Source organism: Zootoca vivipara, chromosome 11, assembly GCF_963506605.1.
Source record: "Zootoca vivipara chromosome 11, rZooViv1.1, whole genome shotgun sequence".
NCBI lineage: Eukaryota > Metazoa > Chordata > Lepidosauria > Squamata > Lacertidae > Zootoca > Zootoca vivipara.
In genome coordinates this window covers 4,409,562-4,424,415 of record NC_083286.1, presented here as the reverse complement: position 1 = coordinate 4,424,415, position 14,854 = coordinate 4,409,562, and the positions used below count along the sequence as shown (strand labels likewise).

At 42.8% G+C, this 14,854-nt stretch overlaps 1 protein-coding gene across 8 annotated transcripts in view; it reads left to right on the top strand.

The window, feature by feature from the left end:
• Nucleotides 1–14,854, top strand: part of PRUNE2 (prune homolog 2 with BCH domain) — a 142,655-nt gene that overhangs the window by 47,358 nt on the left and 80,443 nt on the right. The window lies entirely within an intron of this gene.

Sequence of the window (14,854 nt, the reverse complement as noted above, 5' to 3'; positions counted from 1 at the left end):
CCTGTGATTGATAGATTTCTTTCCCAGGCATTTTAAATCATTTGTTATTAGACAACTTGCAAAGCATTCTGGATGTGACTGCAGGTTTTGTATCTGTCATTCTGACTGGATCTGGCATCATCTTTGTGACAAATACGAACTTGACAAAACAAAAATTTGTCAGATGCGTCTGCTAATGCCAGTATAATTGGCAGTGTTAATGCTTTTGAAAGTGACAGCTGAAGACTGAGACTAGCTTTGCTGTGGTGTTTGCCTTTCCTAAGAGATTTCTCCAAGTGATATCAAAATATTACTCTCTGGGACTGCCAATTTCTTCTCTTGCATTTTACCTTTTTTGCCCTGCATTATACTATACCCTGAGAGTATATTTATGCTTGTTCCCTACTGGGATTTCCTTATAAATGACAACTATTTTATCAAAGTGACTTTAGAGTAGAATTGGTTTTCTCTTAAGCAGATTAATAATATTTACTCAGTGGGTGTAGCTTACAATTTACATGTTTTGTTTTTTGGTTTTAAAAAGTTACTGGGCAACTGTGTGCACATGCCTTGTTTGTATGTGTTGGTGAACATAATGATAGCTTTTTGCACTTGTATCAATCATCCATCCACTTGTTACCCTTTAACTTATTGTAGTATGTATTCAGATTGCCTTGGCACAAAGGCCACTAATAAGTGCTTTACATATTACATTTTTCCGACATAGAGATGGCCTCTAGATCTGCAAACACATGTCTGTTGTGATGTGTTGCATCTCTGATTGATTTTGCAGGGAACATGTGACATAACATAAGCAAGTGCATTCTGGCCAGTATTCTTTCCAAACATTAGGATACATGTGGCTGCAGTAGACAAGGGCCCAATCCGGAGAGAGTTACTCCTACCTAATTTTTATTGCATCAAGTAGGTATTACATTTAACTCTGGGCCAAGGCATAGATGTAAACAACACATTGATCTGGATTGTATCCATAGAGAATAACACACAAGTAAGGTAAAGGGACCCCTGACCATTAGGTCCAGTCGTGTCCGACTCTGAGTTTGCGGTGCTCATCTCGTGTTATTGGCTTGGCTAAGGGAGCCAGCGTATAGCTTCCAGGTCATGTGGCCAGCATGACAAAGCCGTTTCTGGCGAACCAGAGCAGCACACAGAAAGCCGTTTACCTTCCCGCTGTAATATTTACCGTATTTCCCGCTTCATAGGACGCACCTGACCATAGGACGCACCTAGTTTTTTAGAGTAGGAAAACAAGAAAAATTTTTTTTTGCTTTCGTGAATTGTCCTAGGCATGGCAGCCAACTCCTAGAGGCCTAGGTGCCTTTGCACCCCCCATTAAATATTTGAGGAAGCTTCTTTTGCAAAGGGGGAAAGCTTCATTTTTTTGAGGATCAGCTCACAGTTGTGCATCTTTTTTGCAAAGGGGGAAAGCTCCATTTTTGAGGATCAGCTCAAAGTTGTTGAGCTTACCTTGCAAAGGGGAAAATCCTGTTTTTATGGGCTTCAACTCACAGTTCTGCAGCTTCTCTAGGAAAGGAAAGTGACTCATTTCTACAGTTTCCAGACAGATAATCTAATCAGTCAGTCACATGTCGCTGGGGAAACAAGCAGCCTCTCTCTGCAGACAACAATTGAGGCCTGGGCAAGGAGCCTGGGCGGGGTGGGAAGGGAGCTATCTCCCTTATCTCCCTCCCCGATCTCTTGCAATCAGCTGCTGAGCGGGTCCTTTCAACACTCTCTTTCCCTCTTGTTAGCCTTTAGCTCTTTCTAAAAGAAAAGAAAAAGCACGATCTGCCTTTCGCCCCTGGGCAATTTGGCTCCAGGGACCACACATTCACTCCATAAGACGCACAGACATCTCCTCTTACTTCTTATGAGGAAAAAAGTGTGTCTTATGGAGCAAAAAATACGGTATCTACTTGCACTTTGACGTGCTTTCGAACTGCAGGAGCAGGGACTGAGCAATGGGAGCTCACCCCGTCACGGGGATTCGAACCGCTGACCTTCTGATCCGCAAGCCCTAGGCTCTGTGGTTTAACCCATGGTGCATACTCTTTTATAAATTGTGTCAGTATCAATTAATTTCCTTTGTAAGCTCCATTCAAATGAACTGTGGCACAAACGTGTGGGTTCCTGAAAAACATTGTAATTTGTAGTCTTTACTTCCAGCTTCTACCCATCTAACATTAAGAAACCCATTTAGTGTAAGGATGCATACTAATCAAGGGTTATAGGTATTATTGTATTCTAAAAGCACATTTACACCATACATTTAAAGCAGTGATACCACTTTAAATGGCCAAATAATTTTGGGAGCTGCAGTTTGGTAAGGGTGCTGAGAGTTGTTAGGAGACTCCTAACCCCCTTATGGAGCTAGAGTGCCTAGAATTTCCTGGGAAGATGGGTTTATTGTTAAACCCTCTGAGAATTGTAGCTTTGTTAGGGGAGCAGGGGTCTCATAACAACTCTCAGCATCCTTAACTGTGGCTCCCAGAATTCTTTGAGGGAAACCAGGACTACTTAAAGTGGTATCGTAGTGCTTTAAATGTATGCTGTGAATGTGGCCTGTGAGGATCCTTGTTTTTGAACCAGATTTCAGCAGTAGTAAAAAGGACTTTTTTCTGTATTAGGCCCCTAGTCTTTGGTGGAACAACCCCCATGTGTCCTTATAGGGTTATGAGTTCTTTTTTCTTTCTGTTTCTTGTGCTCAGTCAGGCATAGGTAGTGCTAGGTCAGAGGTTCGAATCCGCATGACGGGGTGAGCTCCTGTTGCTCTGTCCCAGCTTCTGCCAACCTAGCAGTTCAAAAGCACACCAGTGCAAGTAGATAAATAGGTACCGCTGCTACAGGAAGGTAAACGGTGTTTCTGTGCGCTCTGGTGCTTGTCACGATGTCCCAGAAGCAGTTTAGTCCATGACCCGGAAAGTTGTCTGTGGACAAACGCCAGCTCCCTTGCCCTGAAAAGCAAGATGAGCACCGCACCCCATAGTGGCCTTTGACTAGACTTAACTGTCCAGGGGTCCTTTGCCTTTAGCTTTTACCTTAAGTAGTGCTAGGTATACTGCCCAGCACTCAGCCTTTACCATAATCTGGAGACCTAATGTGCTCCCCCTTGTGTAACTTTGGATTACATGATTTAAAATGTCACTGCTATTGTACAAACATTCACATGGCATTTTAGAGATGGCATTCAGGCTGATTATAGAAATTTGTATTTGACGGCAGCAAACCAAGTAAATATGCTGCTGTTTAAGCTTTTAGTAATGGCATTTGAAACAAAATTCCGACTAACTTGTGAGCTCCCCCCCCCCCGGTGACTTTTCTGAGGAGTTAGGGTAAAATAAATGATGTATGGAGCTGTAGGAATGAGACTCTGGCAGGCTACCTTACGTCTAAGGAACATTAAACATAGGGCTCTCGTTTAGCAAATAAATAACCATTCACTTCAATGGTTGCATAGTCTGGACTTGTGTGCATATTTTTGCAAAGATAAGGAGAGGCCATTAGGGATTTAATATAAAATAAAGCGCCAAGGGGTCTTCTTGTAGTCCCAGTCTTTCTGCCACATGGTGTGTTACTAATGTGCCTAAATGGGCTTAAATGAATTTGTTATCTTTACTACATTTGCAGTGTGTATATATTTATATATTATTTTAATTGCGTTCTTTGTAAAAGAAAATCTATCATATTTTTAGATGTTGGAAACATTGCACACATAAACAAATCAAACTTTTTTAAAGCATCAGATAATCTTTGCCTGTAGGTGACTTCGTGATGTAGCTATTGTACAGCAGGAAGTATGCCATGAGTTCATCTTCTCAGATATATTCCTAGTTAAGTAATCACCTTCTAAGAACAAATGGGGCAGCCAAAGATCCATTACTGAATGCCCTCTCCTCACAAGTTTAAGAGATAAAGTGGATTACTTTGGAGGATAGTTATGATGCTGTTGATACCCTAGGACCTGTTAAAACTCATGTCTGAAATAACAATAACATATCTGTTCAGGTTCAACAAATTTTGTGGTGCTGGTTTCTGATACTTGAACTTGAACATTTCTTAATTATCTGCTTCCATTACAAGTAATTACTAAAAAGAAAATGATAAAAAGATGGGCTCAAATTGAAGCAACTGAGTAATACAGCATCACGCTTCATTATAGCCATATACATTTATGACTGTGGATAAGGGTTAGACTCTATTGTCTAAGATGAAATGAATTTACTTTTCAGAATTCTCAGTTATCCTGAGGTTTTTTTAATATCCTCAGTTTTTTAAAAAATATTTGAATAATTTTCAACTATCCATTGAATATGGTATCTATGTTGGACACCTTGAAATAGTTGATTTCTTTATTTGATGGTATTTGATAGTTGGCATGTATGTTATTTAAATTGGCAGATTTTGAGACTACATATTTCTGGTTTGCCAAAATCAAAGCAATTAAGATATTCCAAAAAGTCTAAAGCACCCAGATTTTGAGGTAGGATTTCACGTTCAAAATTCAAATTTGAAATGTTTAAGTTCAAATTTGGATCTCCAAAACAGCACATGGGAGGTGGGGTATCAGCTGGGCAAGCTGATATAGCCTAGTGTTGAATTCCACCCTATAATATTTAGTCAAGTATATATGGGTATTTCTTAACTCAGGCTGCAATCTGTACCCATTTGCCTTGGAATACTAAGCCCCCCTGGAACTTCATGTGTTTTACTTCAGAGCAGCCATGTATGGAATTGCACTGTTGTTGTCATGGGAAAAGGGGAGATGCCTTGATTCAGAGCTGCCATTTTGGATGGCACCCTTTTATCCAGGGTCATGTCTAGATCTGCTCTAATATTTGCATTATGACCATGGTACTGTATGTACAATTCTTTATACAATAATATGTCCTGAAGCAAAGGTAACCAACCTCTATTTCATTTTGTTACAGTAACTTCTTGACCTCTTATATGTAGGGAAAGGAAGTCATTGTGTCTGGCACTGGCTGGAAGACTGGAAGGGGAAGAGTGAATTAACTTGCTGTGGAATTAATTTGGTTGCTTCAATATCGGTTAGTTGGGGGTGGGGCTGGCCAGGGCAGATTGTAGGGGAGGTTGGCTGAGCTGGGCTCAGTGTTCTTACTGCCTTCCCTTTCTCCCAACTGGTATGATAACTGTTTGGTCTGTACACAGTATGGTTTGCTGTGGATCCTTGTGGACAGGGCCAGGAAGAAATTTTATGTTTCGTTGCTAAATGTGTCTCCTTGTTATGTTCCTCACAGTGTTATTGGTCACACAACTGACTTTGGCACTTGGGGAGGGGTGGACCCTCACCACACACGTCACCACAGAAAGTCAACATAAGGGATTTTGTGGGGCCTGGACTCATAAGCCAATCTGTTGATTGGCATAACACAAGGTGGCCATAGGTTGTCCTATGCCGCCTCAAAGCCCCAGGTTGCTTGCATGCAGGTTGGGGCTCTTCTGTCAGCAGGCAGGCTGTCAGATACTCTGTGTGCCTCCCTGCATTATTGTGTAGCCAAACTCAATGAAGATGCGGGTAAGAAACTGACCATTTTTTAAACCCAGCTGCTTGTGGCCGTTCCCCTTCTTTGCTTCTCCCTCCTCCCTCTCATGTTTCCTGCTGTACAGGCAGAAACAGTGACACCTCCTACATATACTTTTACCCACAACAGTCCACCAGCATTCCATGCCCAGTGAGCATTCTCAGCTTTATAAAGATAGGCACATGGACAATTGAGTTTATGGGTCATATCCTACAAGTCATTCCATTCACACAAGGAGTTCTGCTTGCACAATGGAGCTTCCCTGCCCTCTCTTCCTCCACGCACCTCATCCAATCTGTTTTGTGTTTTCCCCAACCCCCTGGAGCAGATTTGGGACATAGGAGGCAAGTGGGGACAAAAGAGGGAGGGGAAGTTCTATTGTACAAGTGGTAGTCCTTGTACAAAGAGGACAATTTCATTGAATATAACCATATATATATTTATTTGAGTGTTGAGTCTCTTTCCCACATCTTTCCTGGTCCCATATTGGTTCATTCTAGTCCATTGAGAGAGGACTGCTTTAAGAATTTTCAAGGTATGAGTCGTTTTCTATGAAGCCTATGCTCATTTCTTGGGCTAAATCATTTTATTATTAGCAAGCAATAACTTAATGCTAAAACCCAAGTGTATCTCTGGCCCACTATTAGAAATGCAAAGAGCAAGCATGTTTTCAAATAGCACTCTGTGCTGCCAATGATGTATCAACACCCTATGCCATTACTCTTCTCTAAATGTGATAATAATGTGATCTGTTAACATAAAAAAAGTTTGATGCCACAAAAGCAGCTGGAAATGGACAACTGAAATATGCATATATCTAACTCATATCATCAAATGCACAGTTTGATGTATGTTGTTAAAAGCTTTTCATATCTTTCTGTTCCTCTCAAGCAAAAACAGCTCCTTTTGAATGTAAATCAAGAAGTTTCAGAGTACTCATTTCTCAGTGATGGGTTCTGGGGATATGGCTTCCTCATTTCAGATACCTATTGGGTGGCCAGGGGAAAACAATATTGGTTCACTTGAGGTGGTTTAAGGTTGCTGGTAATCTTAGTATCTTCAGGCCAATATGCACAAACAGCTGCCAAGAGAAAGTCACTTTAAATTGCTCCCTGTAGCGACTCGCTTCATGTTGCCTCTTGCCGCTGTGCATTGCTGTTGACCCTGAGTTCAATGCTTCGAATCAGAATTTTGGGGGAGAAAATAGCTTAAAATGTTTATACCTCAATCCACTGAGAATCCTATTTCCTTGGGACTGGTTCAGGGATCTAGCTCAGTGCCCAGCACACATATATTAGCACTAATTAGCATCCCTCAGAGCTCTGATGCAGCTCTGATGGGCTTTTGGGGGTGAGGAAAACAGGGAGGCTTCCTTAAAAAACACACGCTCACACTGACTGACAGCACCTATCCAGGGTTTGAGACAAGACTTTTTCAGTCCTATCTATGGATTTAAGCTATTTCTGCCTCTTGGGTAACAAAGTAATACTCGATCCACTCCACCAGGAGTGGGGTACTGGATCCACTGATGTATTGGTGGTGCCTGCAAGGCCCTTGTGGTCTAGCTGTGTCCTACACTTCACATCTTATATGATGTCAAGTGTAGGGTAGCTGGCTCTTGCTTGGTCACAGCCCATAGAAAAGGAGGTCTGGAAGACTTAAATTTGGCCCACAGGCTTGATATTCCCCAGCCCTGTGCTACACACGTGCAATACTGCTCTCAATTACTTGTAGCCTGGCATGTTTTTCTGGCCCAGAAGCTTCTGCACAACTTTCATCTCATAGGGTGTTTCTTTAGCTGCAGCAACACAAATTCGGCATCCCCAAACTGCGGCCCTCTAGCTAAGAGGACCAGTGGTCGGGGAAGATGGGAATTGTAGTCCAAAACATCTGGAGGGCCGAAGTCTGGGGGTGCCTGTGCTAGAGTAAGGCTGCTCAACTGTGGCTGAGAATACAAAAGCAATTTGTCTACAGTGGTGCCTCGCTAGACGAAATTAATTCGTTCCACGGGTCAATTCGTGTAACGAATTTTTCGTCTAGCGAGTCCCAGTTTCCCATAGGAATGCATTGAAACTTAATCAATGCGTTCCTATAGGCTCTGGGGGACTGGCAGCGGCATGCAATGGGGCTTCGGAGAAGGTCTCTGAAGCCCCGTCCAATGTCGGCTGTGTGCAAGGCGGCGGGGGGAGAAGCTCTCTTCTCCCAGCCACCGCCTTGCCTGCCTCCCCCAACACGGAGAGCAACTTCGGAGGTCTCCAAAGTTGCGCTTCGTGCCGGCTGTGCGCGACGAGAGGCGGTGGCGGGGGAAGACCTTCTCCCGCCGCCTCTCGCCAGCCTCCCCCGACACAGAACGCAACTTCGGAGACCTCCGAAGTTGCGCTCCATGTCTGGGGTGCGGGGCTAGAGGCGGCGGCAGGGGAGGGGGTTTCTCCCGCCGCTGCCTCTCGCCAGCCTCCCCCAACACGGAACGCAACTTTGGAGGTCTCCGAAGTTGCGCTCTGTGTTGGGGGGGGCAGGCGAGAGGCGACGGCGGGGGACGGAGCCGAATCGCAGCGGGCGCTGCTTGCCCCCGCCTGTCTTCCCCGAGCCAAGGGGAAGACAGGCAGGGGCAGCCGCCACCCCGCCCCATTTCAGCTCTGTCCCCCCTGGCAAAGGAAGATTAGCTGTCAGCTTCCCTCGCTGACAGCTGATCTTCCTTTGCCGCTTTCTATGGCTGCGCTTCGTAAGACGAAGCGGCGGTCATAGAAAATTTTGTCGTCTTACGAATGCCTCGCGCAACGCAAAACTCTTTCGTCTAGCGAGTTTTTCGTTGTGCGAGGCATTCGTAAAGCGAGGCACCACTGTACTTGCCAGTAAACCAGTATATCTGCCTTACACAAATTCTGATGAAAAATCTAAAATGTTTCCACTGATTAACTATTTTGAAAGTATTAAGAATTGAGATATTCTGCTGCAGACTGCTGTGTAAGGTATCGCGGTATCTCTACATTAAGTAGTCACCACCTTCTTGAGATACTTCAGTGCTAGGAACATAGGAAGCTGTCTTATATTGAATCATAGAGTCATAGAATTGGAAGGGACCACAAGGATCCAAACTCCTGCAGTGCAGGAATAGGCAGCTGTCCTGTATGGGGATCAAACCTGCGACCTTGGCACTATCAGCACCGCACTCGGGTCAGACTGTTGGTCTATCTAGCTCAGTAATGTCCACGTTGACTGAAAGCAGTTCTCCAGCTTTCAGGTGGGACATTCCCAGACCTACATGGAGAACACCAGGGACTGAAACTGGGAGCCGGCGTACAGCTTCCAGGTCATGTGGCCAGCATGACAAAGCTGCTTCTGGCAGTGCTTTCGAACTGCTAGGTTGGCAGGAGCTGGGACCGAGCAACAGGAGCTCACCCCGTCGCAGGGATTCGAACCGCCGACCTTCTGATCAGCAAGCCCTAGGCTCAGTGGTTTAACCCACAGCGTCACCTGGGTCCCGCCCTGCTCTGCTCTACACCCTCAATTAGTGCTTCTGCCTGGCTGCAATGTGCTCTTGATCTCTGATAAAGATTCGTGCCTTAGAATCATAGAATTGTAGAATTGGGGGAGACCCCGAGGGTCATCTAGTTCCATCCTCTGCAATGTAGGAATCTCAGCTAAAGCATCCATGACAGATATGGATTGGCTAAAAGTGACCTTAAATGTCACAAAACTCAATGTCAAGTGATGATACATAGTAACCACTTAATCTTGCACCACATAATAGGTCACAGCTTCCTCTATAGGAAATTGTTACATTGACATGGATATGAAACGTCTCTCTGTTGGGCTCTTTAACATATGCAGAAATAACATATGCAGAAGATTTGCTGCAGTCATACAATAAGCAACATACATATGACAACAGGCAATAAATGTAATGGTTATATGATGCAGTCAGAGAGTCATTCAGACCAAGGTGAATGGTGTCAGTATTACCTGGAGAATGACACAGAAGCTTCGTGATGATTCAAGGACTGATGTGCATTCAAAGTAGAGGAAAACAAGTTATTCACACCTATTGAGAACATATTTCTGTACAAACAAAATCAAGCCGTTGTGCCTCAGATTTTATGCCATTACCAATAGGCCATGGTCTTTGAAATCATCCTTCTAGTTGTACCTAGTTCTGATGCTCTGAAGGAAGAAAAAAATAGGTGGAAAAAATTGATCCTGGTTTCATGGAATTGTAGAGTTGGAAGGGACTCAAAGGTCATCTAGTCCGCCCCCTGCAATGCAGGAATCTCAGCTAAAGCACCATTACACCACCATCAGGATGAGATATCAGCTAATATTTTTGGACTACAAAGTGCTCCTATTTTGAAACAGAAATATTACAAAGCTGTTCAGAGAATGAATGCAATGCAAGGAGAAGCTAAACAAGGATGGGTGACACCTGGTTTGAGAGCAGTACATGTGAAAAGGATCTAGGAGTCTTGGTAGACCACAAACTTGACATGAGTCAACAGTGTGATGCAGCAGCTAAAAAAGCCAATGCAATTCTGGGTTGCATCAATAGTATGGCATCTAGATCAAGGGAAGTAATAGTACTGTACCACTGTATTCTGCTCTGGTCAGACCTCACCTGGAGTACTGTGTCCAGTTCTGGGCACCACAGTTCAAGAAGGATACTGACAAGTTGGAACGTGTCCAGAGGAGGGCAACCAAAATGATCAAAGGCCTGGAAACAATGCCTTATGAGGAACAGCTTAGGGAGCTGGGTATGTTTAGCCTGGAGAAGAGAAGGTTAAGGGATGATATGATAGCCATGTTCAAATATATAAAAGGATGCCATATAGAGAAGGGAGAAAGGTTGTTTTCTGCTGCTCCAGAGAAGTGGACAAAGAACAATGGATTCAAACTACAAGAAAGAAGATTCCACCTAAACATTAGGAAGAACTTCCTGACAGGAAGAGCTGTTTGACAGTGGAATTTGCTGCCAAGGAGTGTGGTGGAGTCTCCTTCTTTGGAGGTCTTTAAGCAGAGGCTTGACAGGCATATGTCAAGAATGCTTTGATGGTGTTTCCTGCTTGGCAGGGGGTTGGACTGGATGGCCCTTGTGGTCTCTTCCAACGCTATGATTCTATGGTTCTATGATTCTTATTGCTATTGGCCAAAGTAGCCGTCAATTCTACAAAGGAATTGAACTTCCTCATGTTCATTAAGGTACTTCCACCATAAAAGTTTTTAATTTGAAAGATAAAGGTAAAGGGACCTCTGACAGGTCCAGTCGTGGACGACTCTGGGGTTGTCGTGCTCATCTCGTTCTATAGGCTGAGGGAGCCGGCATTTGTCCGCAGACAGCTTCCGGGTCATGTGGCCAGCATGACTAAGCCGCTTCTGGTGAACCAGAGCAGCGCACGGAAACGCCGTTTACTTTCCCGCCGGAGCGGTACATATTTATTTGCTTGCACTTTGACGTGCTTTTGAACTGCTATTTGGGTAGGAGCTGGGACCGAACAACGGGAGCTCACCCCGTCGCGGGGATTCAAACTGCCCACCTTCTGATCAGCAAGCCCTAGGCTCAGTGGTTGAGACCACACGGCCACCCACTTAAAACATCTAGGGACCCTCTTGATCTTTTTGTCTAGGTCTTGTAGTACATGGTACACATGACATCTATATCAGCATATATGATAGAGATTGAGGTCTTATACACACCTCTGGATGTTCAGATCTGCCAAATGCACACACTTTTTTAGTGGCAAAAGTTACTTTTGCACCGGAACAGCTCTAGGTGCACCTCTATATTTCCAAAGGAGAACTGGGTTGTTTTTTTTAAAGATTCAGAAAACAATGAACACAGACATGGGGTGAAGGCTAAATGTTTTATGAAATAGCTCAAGAAAGCTACAAAGCCTTATTTTATGCTCCTTTGTTCTTTGGTTGCTGGGAACTCTTTCAGTAACAAGCATGACCCATGAAGATGGAGATGGAGCTGTGGCCAGCATGTAGCACTTTCTGTGGTCAAGCCTGCACAGAGGTTCTCACCAACTGATGTGGCTTATGTATCTCTGTGGTCCATCCCCACCAAAATAACTGTTGGGGTTACATAAACCACAGCTTGTGTTCGTGACACATTAGTTTCTCACCCGAGTGAGATACTAATACTTGGCAGCAAGTCAACACGGATAACATCCAAGGATTCTTTACTCCAAGTGCCATGTGAAGCCTTAGCTTAAGATAACCATTCTCACACTGTTCCATCTAAACATAGGTTTGAGAAACTACTGGTTTATGGAATAAACTTGAAGGCCTACGCCCACAGGATTTTTAACCATTACTGGCATGTGAGGGGCAATTGCTGGGCACCATCCTGATCTCTTTGATACATCATCTTCTGTGAAATGGTCCTACAACCTCTTGCTGCTCTCAAGGACACAATTTTAAGCATGCAACAATTTTACCTGTAAAATGTATTCTAATATTTGACCGAGACTATGCTTCCAGTAAGCACGAGGCAGTGATTTTACTCCATCTAATACAGTTTGCATGAGAATATCCTCGTTTAAGATTTTATTTTTGAAATGTTATTGACACACTGAGAGAACATGAGAATATTTTTCTTAGATTGCTGATTTTGCCATCGTGTAAGTCCACATCTATATTTATTATTACCCTTTTGATGGCCTTCTATGTAACTATATTCATGTGCAGCTACTAAAGCTTTTGTTCTGTCCTGTTCTTTAAATCTGCAAAGTTAAACGCAATTATATTGACATATGGTGATACTGTGATACATCTTAAGGGTTAAAGGTTGAAGGAACCATGGCTTGTCAATTAGCAATGTAAATGAAACATTCATTATCCAGCATGCTGAGAAGTTGATGAACTGTACAATAAATCTGAGCTCAAGTTGCAACTGAGATAAGTCATTTTAGACAATACAGTATTTATGAAGATCTGGGACAGTGGTTTGAATTCCCTGATGAAATATTTGATTGTGTCTCCATTATTTTATTGAGAGTAAAATAATCCTGACATCCCAAATTAATTTTTAGTGTAGCCCAGAAAATATTTAAGCAGTGTGTTCAACTCTAATATGCACAAAGTTGCATAAGGTTACAGGAGCTTTTTTAGTTCTTATCATACCAGTGTAAATTCTGTTACATTTACATTCAGCATCACTATCAATGGAATAACCAAGACTAGAATCAGACATATTCTTTGTGTGCTCTAATTTTCAAGAACAGAATATATATATTGCCTTTTAAAAAAAGAAAAGAAAAGAGAGAGATTAAGGCTGCAATCCAGTTCCTATTTATTTGGGAGCTAGCACCATTCGAATCAATAGGATTTCCATGTTTAGGATTGCAGTGTACAGTAATTCCTAAATACATTGTGGTAATAGCTAGAACGGCTTAAATTAAAAGAAGTCATGGGAAAGAATTGCATCCCTGGTTTGTGGTCTATCTTGAAATAGGAGAAAAAGAGGTAAGGCTGAATACAAATGGCATTCTCAGCGCTGCGTTGTCACCAATCAGGGTAGAAAGCTTCGTGTGGCAACATGTCAAGTCAATCGTCCAGTTGTCCAGTGTAGAAATCAGTGTAGTAACACACACACACACACACACACACACACACACACACACACACACACAGTGTTTTCAGTATATTGCATGCTGGCTATGTGTCAGAGTAATTGAAATTCTGTCTCAGTGATTTTTTTCCACCCGTCTATTGGCATTACCATTGAACAATCTGAGGAAAGATGCATTTGTAGAAACAAGGTATATAAACAAATGGACTATGCCTATGGTACTCAGGGCTGGCATTTTTGCTTTACAAACATTTTTGTGATTGCTGTGCTCAGCTGGCATAAGAAGCAATGGTGGCCATTTCTGTCATTATGAACAAGATTAGCAATGCCAGTCTTGAGCAAGAAAGGGGACGATATAGGAAGTAGGAGTGGCCGTGGCAGTTGAACATGCATTCTGTCATAGAAAAATCTGCTTTTCACAGTTTGGACACATTGGTATATGCTTACTTGCCAATGCTTTATTTAATTATTTTATCCATTGAAAGTTCATTTATGTTTGTTCATATTCTTTTATCCCATCCTTTCTCTAAGGAGCTCAGAGTGATGTACATGTTTCTCTCCTTTATCTTTACAAAGGTAGGTTAGGCTAAGAATTAGGGACTAACCCTAAGGTCATCCAATAAGCTTCATGGCTCAGTGGGGATTTGGACCTCATCCTTTCTGGTCTTAATTTGATATGCTAACCTTTGCATTAGACTGGTTTTGCTATTTAAAAAGTTAGGGAAAGGAATAGGTTCACAACTTCTTCATCCTACTGCATCCAGGCCTCTTCTCTGCCTTCATTATGTTTGCTTCATGATTTTATTGCCAGAAACTGACATTTTGCACAAATGCAACAGATTTTCCGCACAGACCTTTTAACATAAGGACTAGGTGACTTGAAAATAAGAATGCATTTCTGTACTGTGAAAACACAAAATGACTACTGTGTGGCATAAACAAAACCTTAACAAACATATTCTCTTGAAATGTTGCTGTTTCTGTGGAAAGTTATGGCCACCTAGTGGCCAGGAGCTCCAGTTCTAAAAGTAAAATCACATCATCCAGTGAGATTAGATCAATTCTAAAAGCCTCAGTGCAGCAATATTTTCAAGGTCCCCAAACTTTTCAAGACCAGGGAAATGTTTGGCTAACTATCATGGGCACTAGCACATATTGTCTCTTGTGGGGGCTGCCTAGTCACAAATTTCCATAGCTTGTTTAAGAAATTGAGTACAGACCCCACAAACAGGCAAACCCACTCAAGAAAAAGCAAAAAGGTCAACTTCCCAAATAGGTAAAAACAACAACACTGAATCACACCCCATACACCCCCCAAAACAAAAACAAACAAAATCCTAGGTGCTGGTCCTTGGTTATTTTGATACAAGTATTTTGCATTTTAAAATTTTCTATTTACAGAGGGTTCTGTTGTCCAGGAATATCTGTTTTGTTATTTACCCCTGTGTATTTGTGTGAGTGTGGGTGTACACACCCACACACTTATTGAAAACTAGTTCAGACAAAATAATTTTGCCTTTCAAAGAGTATATGTAGATTTTTAAAAAATCCCTCTAAAAATTTTAATTCTGGCAGCCTGGAGGATTTCCTTTAAATCAGCGGTGGCTCACTTGCACCTGTCTTTCCCCATCATTCCTGGCTTTTGGCCATTCTAGCTGGGGCTGAAGGAAGTTGGAAGGCAACACCACCTGGACAGCCCAGGCTAGCCATTGCTGCTTTGAGTGTTCTGATGCAATGGCAGATGTGC